The sequence below is a fragment of the Pongo pygmaeus genome, chromosome 1 (genome assembly GCF_028885625.2).
Source record: "Pongo pygmaeus isolate AG05252 chromosome 1, NHGRI_mPonPyg2-v2.0_pri, whole genome shotgun sequence".
NCBI classification, from domain to species: Eukaryota; Metazoa; Chordata; class Mammalia; order Primates; family Hominidae; genus Pongo; species Pongo pygmaeus.
In genome coordinates, this window is record NC_072373.2 from 156,206,491 (window position 1) to 156,228,345 (window position 21,855).

Genomic DNA, 21,855 nt, shown 5'->3' on the forward strand with positions numbered 1-21,855 from the left:
AGTCCCTCACCTTCATTATTATCAGCCTTAACTATGCCTTTTCACCCTCCAACCAGACTTGCTATGTCTTCCCAATCTCAGCCTCTTACAGAACTTTTGAAGAACACAAGAGAAGAATAATGAACCAGATACCAGAGGATATTAGACCTACTGAATGCGAAGGAACCTGGAACAATAGGCCCCATGATTAGTGGCAGTGTTTGAAACTAAAGACACACGTGAATAAGGAGAGACAAAAGGCGACAAGAAGTGCTGCACTGGGAATGAATGGGCCTGGATTTTAGTTCTGATTCTACAGGAGCATTATCAAGCTCCACTGCCATAATGAATAAACCATAAAATACAGTGGCTTGAATAAGATATAATTGTTTTCCTCTCTTACTTAATAGGTCAGAAATGAATGGTTTGGGTTTGGGAGGGTGGCGTTGCCATTTTCAACACAAGGCTTCCTAGATCATTCATATTACTGCTATTTTTAAGTTAATTTAAAGGGAGAAAGGAAAGAAACATGGGAGGAGATTTTGGGTTTAATAAAATAAAATGTACACATTATTTCAATGTACCTCCTATTTGCTAAAACCTAGTTGTATAGTATAGTTCTTTCACACCACACACCTCCAAGGGATGTAATTTAATTATATTTTCAGGTTCATGATGCTCTGTGGCTTCTGCCAGAGAATGGTGGCCCTAGCATAGCTGCTTCTTGCGCGACAGAGTGGTAGGCAGCATGTTGCCCCCCATGAACTTTCCCCAATGTTATGCCAATGAGTATGTTTCATTATATAGCAAAAGGGATATAATTAATGTTACTAATCCACTCACTGTAAAATTACCCTAGATTATCTGGTTGGTCCTAATATAACCACAGGAGCCCTTAATAGCAGAGTTCTTTCTCTGGTGGTAGCAGAAGTGGAAGTCAGGGTTTCAAAACATGAAAAGGATTCATCAAGCCATTGTCAGATTGAAAGTGAAGGGTCCACATATCAAGATAACAGAGACCTCAGTTTTAACAGTCAAAAGGAGCTAAATTCTGTCCACAATCTGAACAAGACTGGCTCTTCCTCAGAGGCTCTCAGTAAGATCCCAGCTCACCCACCAGTTTAATTTTGGCATTGTGAGGCCCTGAGTCAATATACAAACAAATGAAACGACATCTCATGCTCATGGATTGGAAGAATTAATATTTTTAATGACCATACATACTACACAAAGCAATCTATAGAGTCAATGCAGTCTCTATGCTAATACCAATAACATTCTTCACAGAAATAAAATTAAAATTTTTATGGAATCACAAAAGATCCCAAATAGCCAAAGCAATCCTGAGCAAAAACAACAGAACTATAGATATCACATTACCTAACATCAAAATACACTACAAAGCTATAGTAACCAAAATAAGATAAAAACAGACATATAGTACAAGGGAACAGAATAGAGAACCCAGAAATTAATCCATATATCTACAGCCAATTGATTTTTGACAAAGATGCCAAGAACACTCACTGGGGAAATTATAGTCTTTTCAATAAGGAGTGCTGGGAAAACTGGATATCCATCTGCAAAATAATGAAATTAGACCCCATCCCCGCCTCTCACTCTGTATGAAAATCACCTCAAAATGATCAAAGATCTAAACGTAAGGCCTGAAACTATAAAATGACTAGAAAAAAAACACAGGAAAAATGCTTCAGGACATTGTTCTGGATAAAGATTTTATGAGTAGGATCTCAAAAGCAGAAACAACAAAAGCAAAAATAAATAAATGGGATCATATTAAATAGAAAAGTTTCTGCAAAGCTCAGAGTGAAACAATCAACAAAGTGAAAAGGTGACCTACATAATAGGAGAAAATATTTGTAAACTATTCATCTAACAGGGAATTCATATCCAGAAAAAATAGGCAAATGATCTGAATGGACATTTCTCAAAAGAAAACATAAAAATTGCCAAAAAATAAGTAAAAAATGCTCAACATCACTAATCACCAGGGAAACGCAAATAAAACCCACAATGAGCAATTATCTCACAGCAATTAGGATGGCTATTATCAAACAGACAAAAAATAGCAAATGCTGACCAGGAACTAGAGAAAAGTGAATTCTTATACACTGTAGTGGAAATATAAAGTAGTGCAACCACTATGGAGTACAGTATGGAGATTCCTCAAAAACTAATAGAATAACATATGATCCAACAATCCCACTACTGAGCATTTATCCAAAAAAAAAAAAAGGAAATCAGTATATTGAAAAGACATCTGCACTCCAATGTTTATTGACGTACTAGTCATAATAGCCAAGATAGGGAATCGTCCTAAGTGTCCAACAACAAATGAATGGATAAAGACAATGTGGTATATACACAAAATGGAATAGTATTCAGCAATAAAAGAGAATGAAATGCTGTAGTTTGCAGTAGCATGGATGGAACCAGAGAATATTATGTTAAGTGAAATAAGCCAGGAACAGAAAGTTATAAACACAACATGTTCTGATTTATATGTGAGAGCTAAAGAAAGTTAATCTCATAGAAGTAAAATGTAGAATAGAGAATACAAGAGGCCGGGAAGGGTAGGGAGAAGTGAGAAATAGAGAGAGACTTGTTAAATGATTACAGCTAGATAAGAATAAGTTATAATGTTCTATAGCACAGTAGTATGACTATAGTTAACAATGACATATAATTTCAAATAGCAACAAAGAGGATATTGAATGTTCTCAACACAAAGAAATGATAAGTGTTTAAGTGATGGATATGGTAATTACCTTGATCTGATCACTAGACATTACATGTATGAAAATATCAGTATGTGACACCATAAATATGAACAATTATTATATGTTCATTAAAAAATTTAAAAATCCAGCTGAGTCCACCTGGACTTCTTATCTATAGAACTATGAGATAATACATGAGTGTTATTTTAAGCCAGTATATTTGTGATAGTTTATTATGGCAAAAATAGAAAACTAATTAAAGTAGTTTTGAAATGTAGACTATAGCTATGAAGTCAAATGCCAAGCCAAAATTTGGAAGCTTCTATTGCTAAAAGGTAGTAGGAGAGAAGTGTACTGGTGCTAATCAGTGGACCCTCAACAGCCACTGTTTGCAAGATTGTGACCTCAGGTTACTCACCTGTGGAGCTTTGACCTAAACAGAGCATCTGTATATTTCCTTTTCTTGTGATCTGATGTTACGGTTACATTAAGGCTATACTAAGGCTATACTAGGGCTATCTTTCTATGCAACTGCCCTACAAAGAATATCTGAGGAGTCATGCCACCTTCTACTTGCTTCATAGAGAAACCTGCTCACTTTGGCTGGCTTGATTATCTTTCTCCCTTTGCTTTAACACTCCACAAACATGCTTAAGGAAAAGAATAAAAAATTTAACAAAGATAAAAATAGCAGCCTTTATAATAATAACTAAAACAATAGGATGTCTTTCCAAAGCTGAGTGAGTTGGCATAATTTCTGTAGACTTAAGGGTGTTCTATTTTCAAAGATGAGAGTGGAATCCAGGATGATATTTTTAATATGGAGGTGATTCCAGTAAGGCTACCCTTCATGGCTGATTGTAGCTCCTGTGGCAAGGTCATTAGATGCAGTAGTGGAAGAGAGAGGTAAAGCCAGAGGAGAATGCAAGAGAGGGAAGGAGAAAGAGAGAAGCTGTTTTAGGCTTTCAGCCAATCAGTCTTTTCACAAAAACAGAGAAAATCTAAAGTGTTTTGCCTGCATACAGAAGAAAAGAGTAGAATTACAGTTACTAAGAAGACAAATGAACTGTGGATCGAGTTCATTCCTTCTTTCTTCTCTTTTCCTCAAGCCTGGATTACAATGTTCTCTCTCAAAGGCACCTCCACTGCGCCACCCCACAAAAAAAAAAAGATGAAACGAAAAGAAAGAAACAAGAAAAGAAAAAAGAGATAAAAAGTTTAAATTAAGAGCAGCAGAATGAAAAAGAAGATAAAGGACAATATATTTCTCATTAGATTGTATATAGATTAATATTTTATTCCAAGGCATTATAAGTAATTGATTATTTTTAGAAGTAGGTAAGTCTGCTCTCAAAAGCTGCAACCAGAGGTATAATGGATCTCCAGCATATGGTAACAAATGATTAAGTGATAATGTTTAAGGCTGTGAACTTTACCAACACTAGATTTTGATTTTGTTTTTGTTCCATTTAAAATCTTGTAAGATGTTAATTTCCTCTGATAAAGGTTTACTTAAGAAATAAAACTCATTAAGCTCTAAAAGACTCATAAAAATTCACGTTTACCTTCCCCCTGAAATGCTAACTAAATTTCAAGTAATGCAATAAAGTAAAATTAAGCTTTTTTTTATTTTCAAGTATCTTGGCAATTGACAGGTTTGGAGTTAATTTTGTCTGTTTAATTTTTCTCCCCAAGAATTCGATGAGTCAGAAATTTATTTAAGAAAACATGACCCTCTATAATTTTATGTTGAACCTACCATTTAAGAATTGTGAAGAGCCTCAGACTTATGAAAGTTTAACTTTTTATCATTTTAGATATCTTTTTAAAACAAATCACATGGGTCTTTTAGTTACAAGGTGGTAGAGTTAGAAAAGGTTTTAAAAAATAACTTTCCATGTTTTTTTATTAGAATTAGGACTGGATATTTGTGTAAAATCCACTGAGGAGACCTGTTGTGGGTTGAATTGTGTGCCCCTAAAGATGCTGAAGTCTTAATCTGTAGTACCCATGAATGTAGTCTTTGGAAACTGGGTCTTCGCACATGATCAAGTTAAGATAAGGTCATTAGGATGTGCTCTAACCAATATGTCTGTGTTCTTCTATAAAAGAATAAATTTGGACCCAGAAACAGACATGTATGGGGGGAAAATCATGTGAAGACATGGAGATAATGCCATCCATAGCTGAAAAAATCCTGAGACTACCAGGAGGTAGGAGAGAGGCATGAAACAGATGTACCCTCACAGCGCTCAGAAGAAACCAACCCTGCTGCACCTTGAATTTAGACTTCTAGACTCCAGGTGTGTAAGACAATAACTTTCTTTTGTTTAACCCATCCATTAGAAAGCTCTTGGAGACAGTGACAAGGCCCAAGTCAACGACCCTACAGTAAGGTGATCTGTCACTCTTTACATATGCTTTTGGAAATTGTGGCAATGGCCTTTCTCTATGCCCCAGAGAGTCTCCTGAATTTGAGAACACCAGTGGAGTTCCTCCCAAAACATTTGTAGCTGGATTGGCTCCATTATTGGTGTTCAAAAGGAACCTCCTGTGAAATAACTGAAATCCTCACCCTTCTTTCCACTCTTCTTCCCTATTCCCTTCATTTTTCCTTCATTTTTTTTCCTCTTTCATATGTACACACAAAACATCCTCACAAGACACGATCCACATTTCATTGGAAGAAGATGGTACTTTGACCTATCTCCTTGTGTAGAGTTGAAAACTCAACTATCTCCTGGAAAGAAACTTATGTGAAATAATTGGGAATCCACCTTACCTCACAGATATTTTCCTCTGTTCAATAAAAGTAGATGTAAAAAATAGGCAGAATTAATATGTTCTTAAATAAGAAATGTTCAAAATAAGAAAGACATCAGTTGTTCCTAAGTTAATTAAAAATATATCACAAGTTTCATTTTTCTGGAACTATAAAAATTGATTCTAAAAAGCTTATTGAAAAAATCTAAGCAAGGAAGAATATCCAGGGAAACGGAAAAAGAGGAGCCATATATTCAAATTACCACAAACTTAATGGCTTAAGGCAACACAAGTTCATTATCTCACAGTTGTTATAGGGCAGAATTCCAGGCATAACTAGGTTTTCTGCTCATGTGTCATAGGTTGAAATCAATGCGTTGGCTGGGCTGTGTCATCTGGAGCTTGGGGTCTTCATCAAAGCACTTTTAGGATGTTGGCAGAATTCACTTTTTTGCAGTTGTGGGACTGAGGTCTCCATTTTCTTGGGAGTTGTGAGCTGGTGGTTGCTCTCAGCAAGTAACGATTGTGTACTTTCCTTGTCATGTGTCCTTCTATCTTTAAAACCAGCCATGGAGAAACTCCTCTTTCAAGGGCTTACCTGGTTAGATCAGGCCTACCTAGGATAATTCTTAAGGCAAATGTGCTTTATAATGTAACCTAATCAGAAGAGTGATATTCTATCACAATCACCAGTTCCTCCCACACTCAAAGGCTAAGGAATTATAAAAAGGCATGGGTCATTGGTGGTCATCTTAGAATTCTGCCTACCACAAAGCAAAAGGTTATTGATTACAAGACAGTTTATGATGGCAGAAATATAGCCACAAATAATACCATGCAGCTACAACAGAGTACAAAGATGTTCTCAATGTATTGATATAGAAAGACACATTATTAAATGAAAGAACTGTCAAGAGCAAAACATCATATCGGCTGTTGATTTTTGTGTAAGACTTGAATAAAAGAGTTTAAGGTTATTTATTTTAATTTGGATATATTTGCATGAAGAAACACTTAAAATATATCCAAGAAAGCCATTAACTACTGGGCATAGTTGGGGGGATAGGTGGGCATTGAGGAGATGGAGTCAGGGATGGTAGTAAGGGCTTTCAATGTGTACTTTTTTAAATTTTAGTTATTGAACAATTTAAATGTATTGTCTATTAAAGCTAGAATTTAAGGAACAAGGCAAATATTTATTTATACTTAATGTGCTGGGTGAGAAGTAAAACAATTATTAGAGCTCAGCTCCTGTTCTAAAGTAGCAGACAGTGCGGTATGGTCAAAAGTCAAATCCAAAATTGACTACCATTCAAATAAGAGAAATGTCATAACAGAAAGAAAGCAAACCACTTAGTGGATTTTAAAAGAGAAAGCAGTTCTACCAAGTGCCTGTAAACCCAGTTCTTTAGTTGGATATATTCTTCTGCTCAGTCAGGCTGCCTGCCAGAAAGGGCAGTTTGGATCATTTTCTATCGATCCATGTAATTCAAGCTTTCTCATTTAAAGAACTAAGAGAAGCATTACATCCCTCAAATTTCATTAGACATCATTGGATCATTGATTTCCACATATCTATTAGAAGGCAATAGATAGTCTGCATGATTTAAAAAATAACTTCTTGTAAACCATTAGTAGGTGTGAAAGTCAAAAAATTGAATGCATGTTCTTTATTCTTGTTCTGATTGCTACACAAAGAAGGGTTGCTGATAAAATGTAAACAAGGCATGCTTATCAGACAATTAGACTACCCAAACTCTTTTTTTCTACTTTTTCAACTATCATTACTATAGCTTGAAATTCTTCTTTTGTTAAAGTCTGTGTATTCATTTCTATTTTGATAAAAAGCAAAATAAGTCCACTGGATTTTTTATGTGGTTTGCCTCCACATTTCACTGGAAACTCTGCTCAAATATCAGTTCCACAGTGAGGGCTTCTCTAAAATAACTCCATCCCCCATCCCAACAGCCTACCCCATTACCCTGTTTTGTTGTGTTGTGTTTTGTTTTCTTCTTTTTTTTTCCTTTATAGCAACCACCTTTAAAACCATGACATTTATGTTCTCCCATGCTTATTGTCCATCTTCTCCACAACATACAGTATACTCCCTGAACAGAACAGGGACTTTCTTCTGCTTTCAGTTGTGTCCAGCATGACTAGAAGAGTGGCTTAATAGGCATATTATATATATATATATACACACATACATATATTATTAATTATATATAATTAATGATCAATTTATTGAAGAATAAACTCTATTCACTGCCATTAAATGAGCTTTTATTAATTCCTATTTTCCCTTTCCTCAGGGAAGGGAACAAAAGCTCAGTGCTTCCTCTCTGTCTTACCAGAAGTGCTCCTTTCTGGAAGTGTCATGAGGGCAAGTCATCAGATCACTGCCTGGCAAATGTCTAAAGCAAAATAAAATGCCAGTTTTCTTTTCTTGCAAAGTGATATACTAAAATATATATATGTATATATATATTTTAATATATATGTATATATATTTATATATGTATATATTTATATATATATTTATATATGTACATATTTATATATATATTTATATATGTATATATATTTATATATATTTATACATGTATATATTTATATATTTATATATGTATATATTTATATATATATTTTATATATGTATATATAAATATATTTATATATAAATATATATTTTATATATTTATATATTTTTTTACATATAAATATATATATTTATATATAAATATATATTTTATATATAAAAAATATATATATTTTATATATATATAAAATATATATATTTTATATATATATAAAAAATATATATATTTTATATATATATAAAAAATATATATATTTTATATATATGAAAATATATATTTTTTTATATATATGAAAATATATATATATTTTATATATATGAAAATATATATATATTATATATATGAAATATATATATTTTTTATATATATGAAATATATATATATTTTATAGATATGAAAAAATATATATATATTATAGATATGAAAATATATATATTTTTTATAGATATGAAAATATGTATTTTTTTTTATATATATATTTGATCTGTGTCCCCAGTTCCTGGCACAAAACTCTTTAAAACCTTACAGCTTACTGTTTTTGTATAGTAATGAAACAACTCTTGAGGGCCCTAGATAGCTTCAGAACAGGGGCTGCTCTCCAGAAAAACCAACCATGTCTTTAGAGGGTTAGAAATTTCAGGCCTATTCTCAACCTCCAAGGATGAGAGAGGGATGGCGATTGAGTTCAATTGCCGTTGACCGATGATTTAATTAATCATGGCTAAGTAATGAGACCTTTATTTATTCTTAACAATGGCAGGAATAGAGAGCTTCCAGGCTGGTGAACACATCAATGTGCTTGGAGGGTTGTTTGCCTGGAAAGGCATGGAACCTCTGTACCCCTTTCCCAATATCTTGTCCTACACAGCTCTTCCATTTGGCTGTTCCTGAGTTGTTTCCTTTATAATAAACTAGTAATCATAGGTAAAGTGCTTTCCTGAGTTCTGTAAGTTGTTCTAGTGAATTGTTGATCCTGAGGAGAGCATTGGGGGTACCCCCAAATTTGTAGTCAGTGGATGTAGCGTGGATAGCCTGAGCAAACCCTTTGCAGCTGACATCTGAAGAGGGGGTAGTTCTCTGGAACCAACCCCTTAACCTGTGCGGTCTGCTCTAGTTCTGGGTAGATAGTGTCAGAATTGAATTGAGTTGTGGAATGCTCAGTTGGTATTGGAAGATTGGATAATTGGTTGTTTTTGGAAACACATGGCATTTGGTGTCACAAAAAGTGCACTTGTAGGCAACCCAGTCTCTGTGAGCAGTTTTTCCTGGAGGGGCTCATTACCTGCCTGTGGAAGTACCCCCTTCCCATTGCATTCTTTCTCTAAAAAGGTAACTCTTACTTGTAGAAATTCCTCAAAATTCTCCCTAGGCTTCTGCTTGAATAGGTCAGACAGGGTGGTTGTGTAAGGATATTGGTTAGGTAGTCCTGGAGGTGTATGTTTGACTAGTTTCTTTTGACTGAACTTTAAGATTTTAGCTGCAATTCCAAGTTAACATAAAAGGTTCCAATCTCCAATCTGAAATGAACAAGCAAATGTTGAGACCTCTTATTGTGTATATATTTGTCAAAGTTGGTTAACCAACTTTGTAAGGTCTTGAAAGGTGTTTACTCAGGAGGTCAAGATTCATTCTAGGATCCACTAGACTTCTGACTGACATATGAAAGATCATCTCTTCCATTCTCTAATTTTCATCTTTGGAATCTTGGAACTAAATATAAATTTTAATTAACCCACAATACAAGACAAATATTATTTTGTTTTTAAAAACAGTTACGAAAGTAAAACCCATTGAAAGGGTAGAGATTTAAACCAAAAGTTGGGATTATATATTAATTCTAACTGAATATTAAATTATCACTTTGGAAGCAAATGTAAAATAGGTACAGATACTGTTACTTCAGTCTTTTTGTCTTAATAAGAGGAGACCTGTCCTGTTTCAACAGAATTGATAAATACCTTAAAGGAGTTTGTAGTCTGATTTCTTTTATAAGAGACACTAAAGATAAGGATGAAAAGATTATAAGAGATACAACTCAGTTTTAATAGCAGTTTCACAGAGGGTAAAAAGGAGAATGTTAAAACAGGGCACAAGGCCATGACAGGCAAGGGTTAATTTGCATACCACTTCACTTAAAGAATAAGCTGTGTTCTAACTACAACAAGATTTTTTTTTCCTCTGGCAGTGAGATAAACAATATTGAAACAACTGCAGCTCACCAAATGTGACACTGACTAACTGACAAGCCATAACTAGTTCCGCAAGCCATAATTACAGCTTTGATTGGACAAGAGACTGATTTCAGTAACTTTCTCCTGACAAACCACTGGCCATGGACTGGTTCTGGCTGGTTTACAGAGGCTGTGCACTTGAGTGCCTTCATGTTCCTCCTTCATCTTCTGATATATAGGGCCTAATTGTAATGCATTAAAGTGTTAGATCTCCACCCCAAAGTGAGCATGAGACATATGTAACATGCATGTTTGCTTACTACACCTGTGCACATCCCCTCTCTTTGTGAATACTCATAGCTTCTACTATAATCTGCTGAATATTTATACTTGGCCAACTCATTCAACATAAATTATTTTTCCACTCCCCATCCTCAAAGTGCTCGCTTTTGGTCTCTGCCACTTCCCAGCCTGTCAAGATGGCCAACTTACAGGCTGGAACACTTCATAAGAATTAAAGTCTCCTCTCCAAATTTATGAACCTCATGATTTTAAGTCAATCATCATAACAAATGATATCATAAAAGAGTATTTGATATACTCCTGGCATTATATGAGGCACTTTACATATATGATCAAATTTGATATTCATAGAATTGCAATGTACAGATGAGATACCTTATTGAAATGTATGGATAAGATACCTCATTTTGCAGAGGTTCACAAAAATTATGCAATTTCCCCAAGATCACATAGCTGATAGCTGTCAGAACCAGGACCTAGGATTACATCTTTCTGATTCTGTATCCATAGTGTACACCAGTGATTGCCAAGTAATTGTCAGTGACATTGTACTGGTCCATGAATAATTTCTACTCATCAATAATAAAATAAGAACAGTATTTTGAGTGTTCTAGAAAACTAAATTTATTTAATTAAATTTAATTTGAAAGGCTGCCTTTTATCCTGAAGTTGTGTCCTCCCTACTCTTTGGTCTTTATTTTGAAATATGAAATGATCATGATGATAATAAATTGAGTTTTTTGTTTTTTTAGAGGATCTTAACTTAGGGAGAAAAAACAGAACCTTTTGTGAGTTTCCAATATGAAAAATAAAGTTACTTGTAAAATCTAAATATTTGGAAATTAAAGCTGTATATACTCCCTTGTTAATGGAAAGTCTTTATGTCTTCTATTGATCCCCCAAATATGACACTACCTTATGAACATCTTTAATCCTCCTATTTGTCCCTCTTATACTTGGCCAGCAAAAGCCCAGTCCTGGTTAAATCATCTGTCTATATAGTGCCTGCTCCAGAGGCACTGAAATTTGCTCAAAAAAGACTTAAAAATCCCACAAGTATTACACTTTAAATTCATATTCACATAATTCAAATAGATTCCCAGTACTGCTTGGCAGCCATTATGCATTCCCTTTCCCTCTCTCCAAGTGAAGGTTTCATAGCATCAGCTCTTCCCTAAAACATCTCACACCCTTCCCCCACTCTCAGTCTTAAGAAATGACTCCTCCTCATAATTCTTGGAGAAAAATATCAGAAAGAAACACCCTCTCAGTGCCAATCTTTTTTAAAAAAATTTTACTTTAAGTTCCAGGATACATGAGCAGAATGTGCAGGTTTGTTACATATGTATACATGTGCCATGGTGGTTTGCTGCACCTATCAATCCATCATCTAGGTATTAATCCCCACATGCATTAGGTATTCGTCCTAAAGCTCTCCCTCCCCTTGCCCCCTACCCCCTGCCAGGGACCAGTGTGTTTTGTTCCCCTCCCTGTGTCCACATGTTCTCATTGTTCAACTCTCACTTAGAAGTGAGAACATGTGGTGTTTGGTTTTCTGTTCCTGTGTTAGTTTGCTGAAAATGATGGCTTCCAGCTTCATCCACGTCCCTGCAAAAGACAGGATTTTATTATTTTTTATGGCTTCATAGTATTCCATGGTGCATATGTACCATGTTTTCTTTATCCAGTCTATTATTGCTGGGCATTTGGGTTGGTTCCAAGTCTTTGCTATTGTGAACAGTTCCACAATAAACATACGTGTGCATGGGTCTTTATAGTGGAATGATTTATAATCCTTTGGATATATACTCAGTAATGGGATTACTGGGTCAAATGGTATTTCTGATTCTAGATCCTTAAGGAATCGCCACACTGTCTTCCACAATAGTTGAACCAATTTACACTCCCACCAACAGTGTAAAAGTGTTCCTATTTTTCCACAGCCTAGCCAGCACCTATTGTTTCCTGACTTTTTAATAATTGCCATTCTGACTGGCATAAGATGGTATCTCATAGTGGTTTTGATTTGCATTTCTTTAATGATCAGTGATGGTGAGTTTTTTTTCATATGTTTTTATTGGCTGCATACATGTCTTTTTTTGAGAAGTGTCTCTTCACTTCCTTTGCCCACTTTTGGATGAGGTTGTTTGTTTTCTTCTTGTAAATTTATTTAAGTTTCTTGTAGATTCTGGATATTAGACTTTTGCCACCTGGGTAGATTGCAAAAGTTTTCTCCCATGTGTAGGTTGCCTGTTCACTCTAATGATAATTTCTTTGGCTGTGCAGAAGCTCTTTAGTTTACTTAGATTCCATTTGTCAATTTTGGCTTTTGTTGTAAAGGCTTTTGCTGTTTTAGTCATAAAATCTTTGCCCATGACTATGTCCTGAATGGTATTGCCTAGGTTTTCTTCTAGAGTTTTTATGGTTTGGAGTTTACATTTAAGCCTTTAATCCATCTTGAGTTAATTTTTGTATAAGGTGTAAGGAAGAGGTCCAGTTTCAGTTTGTGGCATATGGCTAGCCAGTTTTCCCAGAACCATTTATTATAGGAAATCCTTTCCCCTTTGCTTGTTTTTGTCAGATTTGTCAAAGATTAGATGGTGGTTTTTTGAAAAAAATAACAAAATATATAGACCGCTAGCTAGATTGATAGAGAAGGGAAGAGAGAAGAATCAAATAGACAAAAAATGATAAAGGGGATAGCACCACTGATTCCACAGAAATACCAACTACCATCAGAGAATACTATAAACACCTCTATGCAAATAAACTAGAAAATTTAGAAGAAATGGATAAATTCCTGGACACATGCATGCTCCCAAGACTAAACCAGGAAGAAGTCGAATCCCTGAATAGACCAATAACAAGTTCTGAAATTGAAGTAGTAATTAATAGCCTACCGACCAAAAAAAAAAGCACAGGACCAGATAGTACTATTCCTTCTGAAACTATTCCAAACAATTGAAAAAGAGGGACTCCTCCTTAACTCATTTTATGAGGACAGCATCATCCTGATTCCAAAACCTGGAAAAAAAAGAAAACTTCAGACCAATATCCCTGATGAACATCAACGTGAAAAATCCTCAATAAAATACTGGCAAACTGAATCCAGCAGCACATCAAACAGCTTATCCACCATGGTCAAATCCACTTCATCCCTGGGATTCAAAGCTGGTTCAGCATACACAAGTCAATTAATGTAATCCATCACATAAACAGAACCAATGACAAAAACCACATGATAATCTCAATAGATGCAGAAAAGGCCTTCGATAAAATTCAACATCCCTTCATGCTAAAAACACTCAATAAACTAGATTTGATGGAACATATCTCAAAATAATAAGAGTTATTTGTGACAAACCCACAGCCAATATCATACTGAATGGGCAAAAGCTGGAAGCATTCCCTTCGAAAACCAGCACAAGACAAGGATGCCCTCTCTCACCACACCACTCCTTTTCAACATAGTATTGTAAGTTCTGGCCAGGGCAATCAGGAAAAATAAAGAAATAAACAGTATTCAAATAGGAAGAGAGGAAGTCAGATTGTTTCTGTTTGCAGTTGACATGATTGTATATTTAGAAAACCCCATAGTTTGAGCTCAAAAACTCCTTAAGCTGATAAGCAACTTCAGCAAACTCTCAAGATCCAAAATCAATGTGTAAAAATCACAAGCATTCCTAAACACCAATAACAGAAAGGCAGAGAGCCAAATCATTAGTGAACTCCCATTCACAATTGCTTCAAAGACAATTAAATACCTAGGAATACAACTTACAAAGGATGTTAAGGATCTCTTCAAGGAGAACTACAAACCATTGCTCAAGGAAATAAGAGAGGACACAAACAAATGGAAAAACATTCCATGCTCATGGATAGGAAGAATTAATATCATGAAAATGGCCATATTGCCCAAAGTAATTTATAGATTCAATGTTATTCTTGTCAAGCTTCCACTGACTTTCTTTGCAGAATTAGAAAAAATTACTTTATATTTCATATGGAACCCAAGATGATCCCATATGGCCAAGACAATCCTAAGCAGAAAGAACAAAGCTGGAGGCATCATGCTATCTGAATTTTCAAACTATACTACAAGGCTACAGGAACCAAACAGCATGGTACTGGTACCCAAACAGATATATAGACCAATGGAATAGAACAGAGACCTCAGAAATAATATCATACATCAGTGCCAATCTTACCAGCTCATCTGTCTGCTTCATACTCTTTGTTTTCCTTTTGTTACAATGGATGACATAGCCCTGTTCCAATCACAGTCCACCCCTTCCATAAACACCCTGGATCCTTTTGCCCCTCACTTTCTCAAAAATTCCAGTCTTTAAATTATCATATTTCTCTCATATTACCAACATCAGTATATAAATGCAACATTATCATTGGCATTCAAATATGCCCTAATATTATGAATCTTGATGTGATCTTTCTTTGAGGTCATGTCCCACTTCATCTGTATCCTCCTTTTGCTGCTCGTCTTTCATAGCAAAAATTTTTGAAAGAGTTATCCGTGTAAGTGCTCTCTATTCTACCATTTTTCAATCCTCACCTCAACTCACTTTAATCAAACTTCCTTGGTTACTACTCTACTAAAACTCTTCATACCATGGTCTCTAATAATCACTAGTTTGCCAAAGTCTGAGGTTCATTTTTCTCTTTTATTTTACTAGATTTCAGCAGCTTTGACAGAGTAAATGACTCCCTTGCCCTTGAAACCTTATCTTATGTCTTCTATAATACTAAGTTCTTTTGGCTTTATTTTCCCTGAATAGTTACTTCTGCTTCTCTTTTTGCTATCTTCAATACCTTTTCTTAATCTCTAAATATTGATGTTATGACAATCTTGTTTCTGGAAATGTTTTTTAATTGCTACTCTTTTCTTAGATAATTTTATCCAGATTTATGCCTTGAAATTTAGTCTCTGCAGGGGCACACTAAACCCATTAGTTTCATCTCGATTTTTACTCTGAACTCCAGCCTCTTGGACCCAACACTGTGTGACTTATCCATTTGAAAGAAGTATCTCAATTATTAAGTGTTTAAAACAGAGTTCTTGATCCTCCAATCCAACATTAATGTTTCCCTGTCTTTTCCATCTAAGCGAATGTCATTACGATTTAGTAGCTCAACCTCAAAACATGACAGTTAATCTTTATTCCTTTCTTCTACCTCCAATATGACATATAGAATGTCACTATGTTCTGTAGACCTAAAACTGTGCACTCTTTTCCTCTTTAATCCTACTATCTAGTCTTCTGTTGACAACTGAAATGACTTTTAAGTGGCTTTAGCATTTTCATTCTGTTCCTATTCTCCCAGCCTGTGCCCAGTCTCTATATGATATGCACAGGAACTTCTGAAATCACATTCTATTTCTCACCTGCTTGAAAATCTTCAATTATACACAATAACCCTCAGAATAAAATCCTAACTCTTATTTACAAAGGCCTGGCTGATCAAATTCCTGCTGATCTCTCTGACCTCATCTTATTTTATGATCCACTGTGCTCACTAAGTAGGATCTTGGACTATTTTTTCTGAAATACTTTTCCTAGATTTTCAAGAAGTTGACTCAAACTCAGTCTTGGTTCAAATGCCTCTTCCTTAGAATTTTTTTTTTTTTTCTGATTATACAACCTGAAATAACTCCATAACACATCACACCATTTTATTTTTATCATAGCACTTGTCATCTCCTCATTTACTCTGTTCATTTGTTTATTTTTATTTCTACAGTGGAATGTAAGCTCTATGAAAAAAAATTGATCACGTCTGTTCGTCTTTTGCTATATTCATAACGCTCAAAACACATGGACACATAGAGGGGAACAACAGACACTGGGGCCTGTTGGAGGATGGAAGGTGGGAGGAGGAATAGGATCAGGAAAAATAAATGATGAGTACTAAGTTTAATAGCTGGGTGAAGAAATAATCTATACAACAAACCCCCATGACACAAGTTTACCTATATAACAAATCTGCACATGTACTTCTGAACTTAAAAGGCTTTTTTTTGTTTGTTTGGTTTTGTTTTTAAGGGGCAGGACTTGAAAATAAGTAGACTTTCTATAAATTCTCATGGAGTAAATAAGTGGTTTTGTTTTTAAGGGGCAGGACTTGAAAATCGGTAGGCTTTCCAAAAATTCTCATGGAGTAAATAAGTGGTTTCGTTTTTAAGGGGCAGGACTTGAAAATCAGTAGGCTTTCTATAAATTCTCATGGAGTAAATAAGTGAATGATCAGGTGAATGATTATCATTCATGTACTTTATAGTAAAAATATTGAGAACACCTTGAAATAAATGGAAGTGTAATGTCAATTATAAGCATACCTCAGAGATACTATAGGTTTTGTTCCAGACCACCATAATTAAGTAAAAATCTCAACAAAGTGAGTCACACCCATTTTTTGGTTTCTACGAGCATATAAAATGTGTGTTTACACTATAGTGTAGTCTATTAAGTGTGCAATAGCATTATTTCTAAAAATAAAATGCGCATACCTTAATTTAAAAAATTGATTGCTAAAATGCTAATGATCACTGAGCCTTCAGTAAGTTATAATCCTTTTGCTGGTGGCAGGTCTTGCCTCAGTGTTTACGATTGCTGACTGATCAGAGGGATGGTTGCTGAAGGTTGGGGTAGCTGTGACAATTTCTTAAAATAAGACAATAATAAAGGTAACCACATTAATTGACTTTTCCTTTCATGAAAGATTTACCCATAGCATGCAGTGCTGTTTGATACCATTTTATCAACAGTAGAAGTGTTTTCAAAAGTTGAAGGCAATTATTTGAAACCCTGCCTCTGCTTTACCAACTAAGATTATGTAATATTCTAAATCCCTTGTTGTCATTTTAACAACATGCATGGCATCCTCACAAAGAGTAGATTCCATCTCAAGAAACAACTGTTTTTGCTCGACTCTAAGAACTCCTCATCCTTTCAAGTTTGATCATGACATTGCAGCAATTCAGGAGCATCTTCGTGCTCCACTTCTAATTCTAGTTTTCTTCCTGTTTCCATAAATCTGAAGTTACTTATACAAAGAAGTCTTGATTTCCTGAAAGTCATCCATGAGGATAGGAATCACTTTCTTCCAAAATCCTGTTAATGTTGATATTTTGCTTTCCTTTCATGAATCACAAATGTTCTTAATGACATCTAGAGTGATATACCCTTTCCAGAAGATTTTCAATTTACCTTGCCCAGATCCATAAGAGAAATTACTATCTATGGCAGGTACAGCTTAGGATGTGAAAGAAAATTACTCCTTGATCCATGGATGGGCTACAGAATAGATGTTGTTAGCAGGTATCAAAACAACATTTATATCCTTGTACATCTTCATAGAGCTCTTAGGTGACAATGTCAATTGTCAATGAGCAGTAACATTTTAAATGCAGTGTTTTTTTTAGCAGTAGGTCTTAACAGTGGGCTTAAAATATTCAGTAAACTGTACTCTAAACAGATGGGCTGTCATCCAGGCTTTGTTGTTCCTTTGTTAGAGTACTGGCAGAGTAGATTTAGCACAATTCTCAAGAGCCCCAGGATTTTCAAAATAACAAATGAGCATTGACTTTAACTTAAAGTCACCCTCTGCTTTAGTCCCTAACAAGAGAGTCAGCCTGTCCTTTGAAGCTTTGAAGCTTGGCATTCACTTCTCCTCTGTAGCTATGAAAGTCCTAGATGGCATCTTCTTCCAATAGAAGATGACTTTTCTACATTGTTGTCTACACTTGTTTTTTAGTATAACCCTTTTCATCAATGATCTTAGATATATCTTCTGGATAACTTACTGCAACTTCTACATCAGCACTTGCTGCTTCACCTTGAACTTTCATGTTATGGAGATGGCTTCTTTCCTTAAACTTCATGAACCAAACTCTGGTAGCTTCCAACTTTTCTTCTGCAGATTTCTGATCCCTCTCAGGCTTTGTAGAATTGAAGAGAGTTAGGGCTTTGTTTTGGTTTTTGATTAAGAAAATGTTGCAACTAGTTTCATCTTCTATCCAGTCCACTAAAAGTTTCTCCATATTGGCAATAAGGCTGTTTCCCTTTTCTGTGATTTATTTGTTCACTAGAGTAGCAATTTTAGCTTTTTTAAAGAACTTTTTATTTGCATTCACAACTTGGCTAACTATTTGGCACAAGACACCTAGCTTTTGGCCTGTCTCAGCTTTCAACATACCTTCATCACTAAGTCTAATCATTTCTAGCTTTTGATTTAAAGTGAGAGGTGTGCAACTCTTCCTAACACTTGAACACTTAGAGGTCATTATAGCATTATTAATTGGCTTAATGTCAATTTGTGTGTCTCGGGGAATAAGGCCAGAGTAGAAGAACAGAAACAGGACAGTTGCCCATCCTCAGTGTATTAGTCAGAACACATACAACATTCATTAAGTTACCACTGTGGGTGTGGTTTTGGCTCCTCAAAACACTTAACAATAGTAACATCAAAGATCACTGATCACAGATCACCATAACAAATATAATAATAATGGAAACGTTTGAAATGTGAGAATTACCAAAATATGACAGAGACATGAAGTGATTACATGCTGATGGGAAAAATAGTTCCTACAGACTTGCTCACCACAGGGTTGCCACAAACCCTCAGTTTGTAAGAAACAAACAAACAACAGATACACCCTACCTGTAAAACTCTATAAAGTTAAGCACAAGCAAACAAAATATGTCTGTAATTAAAAGTTAAAATTTTATGTTTAAAAATGTACTTTATTGTCTTCAGGTAAACTAACTCAGGTTAACCAAAAAAACAAACAAACAAAAAAACATAGAAAACCTGTTAAGAAGCCTGCTTTAAGAAACCAAAGACAGTAAAATTACAATTATAGTATTGATTACTTTGATGTAGAAACATTTTTCTAAGAGCTTTAAGTAATTATATTAAATCAGATAAATATTTCCTCTGCAATCCCTTTTAATATTCTTCTTTAGCTTTAAAAGCTTGATTTTTCTTTGAAATTCACAAGGTAAATTTCACCCTAGTCTATGACTGAATAATTATACATTTTTAATGAGTGGAGCCTGAAATAATGTGACTCATGTAGTGAAACTAAATTTTTAAAATACTTGGCATATAAAAATTTCTCTATGAAAGTTCTAGCTCATTTTCTAGCATGTTTCTCTTAAAATTTTAAATGTATTAATTATGGGGTGATAAAAATAGATTTTCAATTGATCTTGAAATAGGGCAAGTCTTTAAGATCCAGGGCATGAATATATATTTGGTACCATCATAGCATTCTTTTAGTTATAATCTGTTGGCTACACAATAATTCTCCCATTTGTACAAAAGATTAATTAAAATCCTCTGAATGTCTTCATTTCTGATTTTCTTTCCTAAATATATATTGATGACCAATTATGTGCCAGGCACTATGTTTGATGCTGTACATGTAATGATGAGCTCTATAGTTCCTGAGCTTAAAGAATACCTGCTTGAATTGAGACAGGAGGATAAATAAACAGACAATAACTGGTATTATGAAAGGTATAAAAGGCCAGTGTGAAGGTGTTATTAAAGGGGCTTCTAATCTGAGTGGGAGGGAAGTCATAGGGCACAGACATCTTCCGAAGAACAAATGAAGCCTGTTTTGAAACTTGAAGTCTATAGAATACATGTTTGCCAGGTAATATGGAAGGGAAAGGGAAGGATATTTTTGATAGGTTCAAATTCAGAGACTTAGAAGTCGGAAAGAGTGAGAGAATGTCGAACATTTGAGAAACTCAAGGCAGTTTATCATACAGTTTAGAATATCAGTGAGGTTTTGGCAATAGATGAGACTGTAGTTCTGAGCAGAGGCCAAATCATTGAGACCTTAAGACATATTTCAGGGCTGGATATACCATGGATTAATGTGGGGACCAAGGTTATGAAAGGTTCTGTCATCTGTTGGCTATTACTTTTTGCAGTTTCTATAATATGCTGGTGCATTATCATCATCTTTATAATGTTTAAAAGCACAGTAAAAGCTCTTTTAAAAAGTATGTCAAAGTGGGTAATCATAAAAAGTGATGTACATATCTTAAGCATGTGATTATAACTTAAAGATACAAGCATTTGCCAATATTTTGATGAAGAGTAAAAAACATTTCTTTTAGTATTAGTCTGCTGATTGGACTTCCTTGTTGTATTCCATAAACCCCGTTTATTATGTATCATCTATGATTTTTCATATTAGTTTCTTTAAAATGAATGAGAACTTAGATACTTGTGAAGCAATCTGTCTACACAATCTTCCTTAATTTATCTATGGTTCCCAACATTTTATAGTGGCTGCACAAACTTGTAATACAATAAAAAATTTTTTTATTGACCCATCTTTTTTAGACTCCAAAAATGATTTACTTAATGTTTATAAAAAATTGTTTAGAAATTTCCAATTATTGGTTTATAAGTTATTTTTAAAAATTACAAATTTTAAAACAGTCACACCTGAATTTGACAGGTTTTGGATCTAACTCAATGCATTCTTGGTAGCATTGAAGTGAATTTTGAGTAGAGAAATTAACACTCTTCAGCACTCTTTAGTGTTAAAGATTAATTTCATGATTTTAAGTGTTCAGTGCTCATTATGTTTCACTGAAGAGGGTAGAGAATGTCTTTAATCTACAGAGTCTTTTAGATAAAAGATGTTTAAAAGGGTCCTTTGCAATAGCATCTATCTTATACAGTTTATGGAAAAGTTTAATGAGATTGCATTAAGTCTGATGCATAGTACATTTTAAAGACATGTAATTTTCAGTTCATATCTAACGTCATTTACCCTTAACAGCGGTGTCTAAATAATTTTCTTTGGTGTTTACTTCTAGGTCAACACTAGCCCATACTGTGCTGTTGTGGGAATTAGTAAAAACACCTTATTGAAAGAGGTGGAGTCCTTAGGAGCCATGACTTATGAGACAACTAAGCTTGCATATGAACTAGAAAAAAAAGTGTTCCTTATTCCAGAAGCAGGGGCTGGATGTCATTCCCCTTTTGTCCTTTTGGCTGAGTGCCTTTGTTTGGAGAACAATCAGAAAAACTATACATTGCGGATCTGGATCACAACCAAGTCTTGCTGAAATGACAAGGTTCATGTTTCAGTACATCTCAGAGTTTGAGAACTGACCTGTTGTGGTCAGGGTTCAGACCTCTCCTGTTTCCAGAAAAAAAATCTGCTTCCTTCAGGTGATCAAATCATTTTTCTGTTTTCATTTCTGTGTAACTAGTTTGTGAATTTCCATCAGTATATCCGCTAGAAGTGTA